Source organism: Triticum dicoccoides, chromosome 2A, assembly GCF_002162155.2.
Source record: "Triticum dicoccoides isolate Atlit2015 ecotype Zavitan chromosome 2A, WEW_v2.0, whole genome shotgun sequence".
Classification (NCBI taxonomy): Eukaryota; Viridiplantae; Streptophyta; class Magnoliopsida; order Poales; family Poaceae; genus Triticum; species Triticum dicoccoides.
The window spans coordinates 55,629,860-55,637,559 of record NC_041382.1 but is presented as its reverse complement, the minus strand read 5'-3'; the positions used below and the strand labels follow the sequence as shown (position 1 = coordinate 55,637,559).

At 47.0% G+C, this 7,700-nt stretch overlaps 2 pseudogenes; both read right to left on the bottom strand.

Moving 5' to 3' along the window:
• Positions 1-748: 748 nt before the first annotated feature.
• LOC119357580 lies at positions 749-2,764 on the bottom strand (annotated as a pseudogene).
• Positions 2,765-5,872: 3,108 nt separating this feature from the next.
• On the bottom strand, positions 5,873-7,382 carry LOC119353176 (annotated as a pseudogene).
• Between the last annotated feature and the right edge of the window lie 318 nt (positions 7,383-7,700).

Genomic DNA, 7,700 nt, shown 5'->3' with positions numbered 1-7,700 from the left:
GCGCCACCAAGCGGCTGACGGACATCCTAAATTTTGCAACATAGATTATGTTGCAGAATTTTTTGGAATAGAGATCATGTTGCGGAAATGTCGGTAGAATTATTATTTTTGCAACATAATTTATGTTATAGAATATTTTCTGCATCAGCGATCGTGTTGTGGAAACATCTGTAGAGTTTTTTTTTGCCAAAGGTCGTATTGCATAATTTTTTGCAACAGAGCACATGTTGCAGAAACGTCACTTGATTTTTTTTCCTGCAATAGAGGTCGTGCTGTAGATTATTTTTCCAACAGAACGCTTGTTGCAGAAGACGAATGAAGAAAAAAAGAAACAAATGGCACTCAGTCATTAGCGATTAAGATAAGAAGGAAAAAGAATGAGCGATGACAGGACCCACATAAGAAGCGTGGTGTGCATCTCATGCTGCGGACGAAGCGCTGTAAATCGGCCGGCCGAAGGAAATCTTTTCCCAAATTTAATGGGTACCCCAAACAGCCAAGTAACAAAAAAAGTTCCAATGTGGAATCAAAGCTAAAAGGATTTTACATTTCGTTACCCGTCTTTTTTTGTCTACTCTGCGAGGCTTGCTGCGTACATGCTACGAGTATAAAAGTTTGAAATAAGAATTTGAAATGAACCATGGGGTTTACGATTTCTAATATGGAACAGCGCGCTTGGTTGCTGGATCCCAGCCACAAATAGCCAGATCTATCAACGTAGATGCATGGTGTTGGGTCAGTTTGCACACTATTTCTTCCACAAGGCGTCGTAGAATTTCCTTTGCTGCCACACCAACAAAAGTAAAATGTAAGGCATGCATATGCTGCTACATAAAAGGGGTAAGCAAAACGAGAGATGATCGATTAGAATGTCGGCCTGCACCTGTTCTGACACTGACGGCTTTATTTTGGATAGTGCTCGCTCAAAGTGCGAGAGTTCAATCGACTCACCCAAACCTGACCCCAATCTATCTTCCAGAGCTTCCATGGCTGCTTCATTCATCTGAACAAGGAAGCAAGGAAGCATACATGCTAACTGGTTCCACTTTGCCCGTTGGATCATAGCCTAAATTACATCCATGCTTCATCAATGAAGAAGAAAAAGTCACAAAAGTACTTACCAGTGATGCTAGGTCAGCACCGGAGAGATTGTTGCACTCCTCACGGCGAGCTAGTGCATCCAAATCGACACTGGGGGAGAGTGGTTTTTTCCCGGAACCTGCTAGTGATTTGAGTATTGAAGCACGCTCATTAGCACCAGGTAGAGGTACACAACGTTTCCTCCCAAATCTACCAGGCCGTAGAAGAGAATCGTCTATCGCATCAGTTCTGTTTGTAGCTCCAATAACAAAAACACCTTGATCAGAACTACTACCAAGTTCAGTAAGTAATTGCAAGTGCAAAGATGAACTAACATGAGAAATACAGAGCATGGAAAGAAATGACTGAACATGTTAGAGAATCTCTGCATTGCCAATATATATCGGATGTTGAAGTTACCTGGTTCACGACACGTTCAACAACCCATGCTCCCTCATTCCCTCTTTTTGTTGTCAAGGCATCTATCTGGCACGTACAACAAATTAATGGATTAACTAAAAATTTGAGCACCGTATTTTGCTTAGAATATTAAGCACCTTATCAAGCAACACATGCAAGTTGCTGAGCAACTCTAAATTCTAATAGCACAGATCAATGTATCAGACATTAAAAAAATGTTCCAGACTTTCACAGTTTCACTAAACAGGATAAATGTTACAATGAGCAAAGCAAGGACTTATTTTACCTCATCAAAAAATATTATGCATGGGGAGTTCGTCCGTGCACGGGCGAATATTTTCCTTACTCCTGATTCACTCTCCCCAACATATTTGGTTAACAGCTCAGGCCCCTAAGTTCCAGACAAAACAAGAATCTTAGTTAGCAGTCTGTATGAAACTAGAGCAAGTACTGAGAATATGGAAATCTCAACATGAGTTACCTTTTTGTAAATAAAATTAGCCCCTGCATCGTGTGCAACTGCTTTTGCTATTAGTGTTTTCCCACAGCCCGGAGGCCCAAATAGCAAAAAACCATCTTGCATATCCACTCCAAATTTCTTTAAAGGTAGATAACAGAGGACATGAATATACAAAATTACAAATAAATAAAGGATACAATTGAAACACATATAAAACATGCTGGATTTCAAGCAATATTGAAAATAAAGCACCACAGGTGCCCATGACTCTAGCTATGAGATCTGTCTTCAGTATACAAATGAACTGAATATGCAAGCCAAACAACAGACTGGAGAAAAATAGCACTTGAACTAAAACCATGACAAGAATTATGGAATGGAGGGAGTATGATAGAACACATTTCATCACGGGATTCACCTTATAAAGTTCAGGGTGCTTGATACACCGGACGATGCAGCGATCAAGTTCTTGCTTTAAAGAATCAAGACCTCCAACATCAGTCCATTTGACATCAGGGATAGAGGAAAATCCTTCCCTTATCAATGATGGTTGAGCCACTTTAATTGCTTCCTTCAGATCAATGACAAAGGTATATATGTTAAACATGGTACAGTCTACTGAAATCCCCCCTTTTCACATGAGCGGAGGAATTAATTAATTCAACTGTTGCATGTAGCTAGATGTAAAAGTTGAAAAATCATGCTTAACTTAATTACCTCAAAGTTATCCATGGTGACACTTAGGCTCTACATCTCGTTTTGACTAAAAGGATGCCTCCACCAATTCAGTCCATTCTCATTCATTTTTACATGTATCATTAGGCAGATATCTCGTTTTCCTCCCTTAACCCTAAGCGGAGGAAAAACTCTTCCCTCCAAGCTTCATCGGCAAGCCCGTGGATTCCTTCCCTCTGCTTGCCGCTACGGCGGTCAGTGGCCGGAAGGGGAATCTTGGTGCCTCCACTCTGGTTAGTTGTTTAGATTAGGGTATTTAGTCCTTGCAGGGGTTTTTCGCCACTCGGGCGAATGGCGAAGCTTCTTCTTCGAGTTTATCTTTCGGGCTCTAATCCTCCTTGAATTCGTCTGTCTGGGCATAGTCGACGGAGCTCGATGTAAATTCCTCTCGTCTCCTTGGGGTGATGAGGTTAAAGTTTCTCCTCGTGTGACGAGATTTGGTGTCAGCTGCTTCACATCTACTATTCAAGTGTAAAGTGTTCAACGGCCACAATTGCGGCTCCAGAGTACTATTCCGTGGTGACACGTGCATGAAGACTTCCCGACTGTCATCGGCAAGGTCAAGCCAACTTAGATAGGGAGCGGCGACAGTGACCCGTCGGTAGCTCGTTCTAGCGGCAGTAGTGATTGTTTGGTGGTCTCGAAATCTTGATGTAATTTTTATTATACTTGAAATGTTGTACTTATGAGGAATTTTTATAATAATTTGATCCTTTTCACACAAAAAATTATAGCATTAGGCAATATTATAGGGCCACATATCTAGGTGTTAGATCGAATATCCATGGACAATATATCCAAGACTTCATTATTGTAAATAATTGGAGAGCAGGTATATTATGTATAAAACATATAGAGAACTTACTTCTAAATAATGAAAGTCTTAGCATGTGTGTGATTATTTTATATTACATCTCAACAAAAAGATATTAACAATACATTATTATTTTCGTCATAATTCAAATCGCCAAAACTGCTATGCAAACGATTGCCAAAAGATAGGTTGCATGTGCATGCCGAATGATAGTGTTGGCTGGGACACCATTGTATGACGTCTATTAGGCCACCCGGTTTCGAGACGATTCTGTGTGGGATTTCATCGTCAGTCCGACATAGCGGATGTGGCATTTCATATCCACCCTTATATTTGGGCTGGATATGAGGGATGCCGGTCAGCCCGGGCGTTTGAAGACGGCCGTTTAAATCAAATTTTCATGCTCGATCAATGAGCGGGCCGTCCGTCCGAACATTTGAGACGTGTTTGAGCAGCCATAGATGTTCTAAGGTTGTGTACACGTTCCAAACACCTGCAGCAATTAAAAATAAGTTCTGCTACTGTTGGGGTAAACCACGACGGCTGGCCGCCCAGCACGGAAGGAACCAGTAGCGTCCGGCCGGCCGAGCACATGCCAGACGAGGCAGCGGTGCTAGTGCGGCCTAGAGCGACTTTTCCTTTGCGCTCACCGAATCATGCATGCAACTTTGGCCGGTCAATCGCTCCGTCACGCAGCTAGTCAGATCAGGCTTCCCGAAGCAGCTCGCATTTGCTCGACTGACCGCCCTGCCCCGGTCCCCGGAGGCCAACGACGCTTGTCAGTTCATCCTCGCCGCGTTGTGCCGTGGCTCGTAGGGAGCAGCGCAGTGTTGACGAATCGCGTCCGATCAATCGATCGGCACGAGACACTTGTTCCACGCTTGTGCATGGCGCCCTGCAGATTGATTAGACTGGACTTCCGACCGTGTACGTGTGCGCCGGTCTAACGGGGTGGCCAGCAGCACGCGACTTCAGCGCGGTCGGTCGCCGGCCGCCGCCGGCGGAAACTTATAGTGGACATAAATTTTCTGGGGGCTGAATGTGCTGTGCCCTGAGCTGCATGCTACCCTGATAGATCTAAGTATTCTTCATGACTCGGTGTGTGGTATGAACAGTAATTACTCTAATATAAAGCCTTGCACGACATGGAACTCAGTCATCGCTAGTTTACTACTACTACGTACGTATTTGTCCAAAGATAGTACGTGGCCGGCCGGTTCGAAATTCTCGAAACAGGGGTACGTGGCATTGACAAAAGGGATCGCCGTTTAAATGAAGGCGTAGTGACCGTTGGTGCACGCACGCTAACGTAACGGTGGATGCAGTTACGGTCTTACGGACAGGATGCTGCGATGAGCGGCAAAGAGACGAGGGTACGAGGCGCAGCTACAGTACGCCACGTATGCGGGGAAACATGTCCTCTTCCGTCGGTCACTACCGGCACGCACACCAGCAGCAAAGCTACTGTGCCTACCTAGTACTAGCTTGCTTGGGCGGCCATGCGCGTCGTCCGTCCGTGTGTCGGTCGGTCTGTTCATGCTCATGCCGAGGCAGCAGGACGACGTACACGTACAGGTGGCGCGTTCCGTGCGACTGATGAAACCGGCCGGATGTCCGTAAGTTAAGTCAAACGCTTTGAACGTATAGCATGCAATAACTATCATCGGTGTCACCGTTTTTTATGCCGGATAAGGCGCTGGTCAACGTCGGCGAATACACCTGCCCATGTGGGCGATCAGGACGAAGACGACGACGGCTCGTAGACGCCCCGGCGAACGTTGGCCAGCACCGTCCGTACGGACGTGGACGCGCCACCGGAACAATTTAGACACGCCGATCGTGATGCCGGAACGTTCTTGCGCCGGCCACCCAGAGTAGGAAAGCACCGTCAGGGACCGAGCTGTTACGGTCGTGGACAAAGGCGCAAGGGACAGCCGTCGCATCGTCACAGGCTACTATTCCTTTCATTTTTAAATATAAGTCTTTGTAATTCCACTATAAACTACATATGGAGCAAAATGAGTGAACCTACACTCTAAAATGCATCTATATAGATCCGTATGTGGTTCATAGTAGAATCTCTACAAAGACTTATATTTAAGATTGAAGGGAGTAATTATCTATCGAAACAATCGATAAGGACACGCGCGGGGATCAAAAGACAGATCCATTTTGGATGAGCGGCCGCAGATTTGGCTTTGACTACTACTAATTCAAATCTTTGCAGATGCTACTCCTTCCGTATCAAATATAAGACCTTTTTGATACTCATTCCGCGCGTCGTGACTTGAAAAACTCACACGGCGCGATCTCACACAAAAAACGACAGAGCCCTGTGGCATTCACAAGAACATGCACAATAATTTGCAAATAGCTTTGATTTAAGCATGCAAAATACACGTAGGTAACAAGAGTATATCTATGCATTGTGTACACGCGTCTATTTTTCTTGCAAACTAATATTAAACAAGAAACATGGACTAGATTGATCTACCATACCAAAAAACGTCTAGATCGATCCCTCATCCATACTTCGATGCTATAGTAAAGTTCATTACCGAAAATCCGAAATCCCCTACAGATAGTACTTAATTAATCATTGTGCGACGACCCAGCCGGGCAAACGCCGGCATGCAGCGAGCCTACGCGGCCGAGGGCGCCGGGAAGTACTTCACGGCACCGGCCTCAACCAGAGCTCCACGTAGCAGGTTGGTGCCCTCATCGCCGGCCTTGTAGTCCAGGCTCTCGTCGTTGTAGATGTCCCACCATTTCTTCACGAGCATCTTGATGTCCTCCCTGTCCATGTTGGCCTCCTCGCCGGTGTACCTCTACGGCTTCGAACCCTGCATCATTCATGCATGGCACAGAAACATCGAGCATGAATTCAGATATAAGAATAAACAGACTAAAAATGTTTGTACTAGGAAATCGATGACAAAGACGTACCGCTGCGCAGTAGTGCACGACCTTGACCTTGTTGAGCTCGACGTTCTCCGGGTGCCTCCAGAGCATGGCCAGCACCAGGTTGTACACCGGCGGGATGGGCTTGTACACGTCCCTGAAGAACATGTTGAGAAAGTCCTGCTCGGCGAACGGGGTGGGGTCGGTGACGACGAGCCTGTCGAGGAGGGCCTTGGCGGTGGCGAGGCTGGGCTCGTGCACGAACATGCCGGCGTTGAAGTAGAGCGGCGGCGGGGGCACGCTGAGCTCACGCTCCGGCCACGCCACCCGGTCCGGGCACTGCTGGCAGTAGCCGATCCTGTACTGCAGGGTGTGGCTCCACGTCTTCTCGCAGAAGCAGTCCATGACTGCGTAGAAGCTGCCCTTGTCGAGGTCGAAGAGGTGGTCGATGTTGTCGAACACCTGGATGTCCGCGTCCAGGTACACCATCCTCTCGTATTGCACGAACTGTTCGTGCACCAGAATCAGTCAACATCTAACGATCCAGGATGGAAGAAGAAGAGAGCTAGAGAGTAAGTAGGTACCTCCCAGATACGGAGCTTGGAGTAGTTGATGACGTAGTAGGCCATGGCGAACTGGGTCTGGCTCTCGGGCGGGTACACCGGCTCGATCTCGCGGACGAGGCATCCCTGGTCGACCAGCTTGCGGCGGTGATCCTCGGGGACGTCGGGGAGCACGGCCACCACGAGCGGGTAGGCGGAGTTGACGGCGCGGAGGCCCTTGGCCAGGCCCACCACGCCCTTCCAGTAGTCGCCGGAGCCGGCGAGGAAGGTCACGTACGCCGCCCTCTTGGGCGCGGCATCCACGATGCCCTTGAGCATGGGAGCCATTGCTCGCTCGATCTCTCTTGTCTTGCTTGACAGAATGGGTGAGATGGGTTTGCTGTGTGTTGTGCACTAGTGCGTGTTTGTGTTTGATGATGCTTGATGATGGACGATGGTGGTGCCTGCTGGCGTTTATATAGGGCAGCGGGGCGTGGGATCCGCCACGAAATGGAAAGCGTTAAAAAAAAGGGTATAAATGTGGATTGGAATGTTTGAGATGGTGCTATTTTCTTGGGTGATTTGTTTCGGTGGATATAAGGTGACAAAAATCAAACATTATCTTGTCGTAGATCTCTTGCCTTATATGGTAACTGATGACTTAATTAAAGATGGCAAGGAGTGATTTTGGGTGTGATACTCCCAAAATTACCGACCATTTCTGCCACGTATGGTTCGTCGACGGATG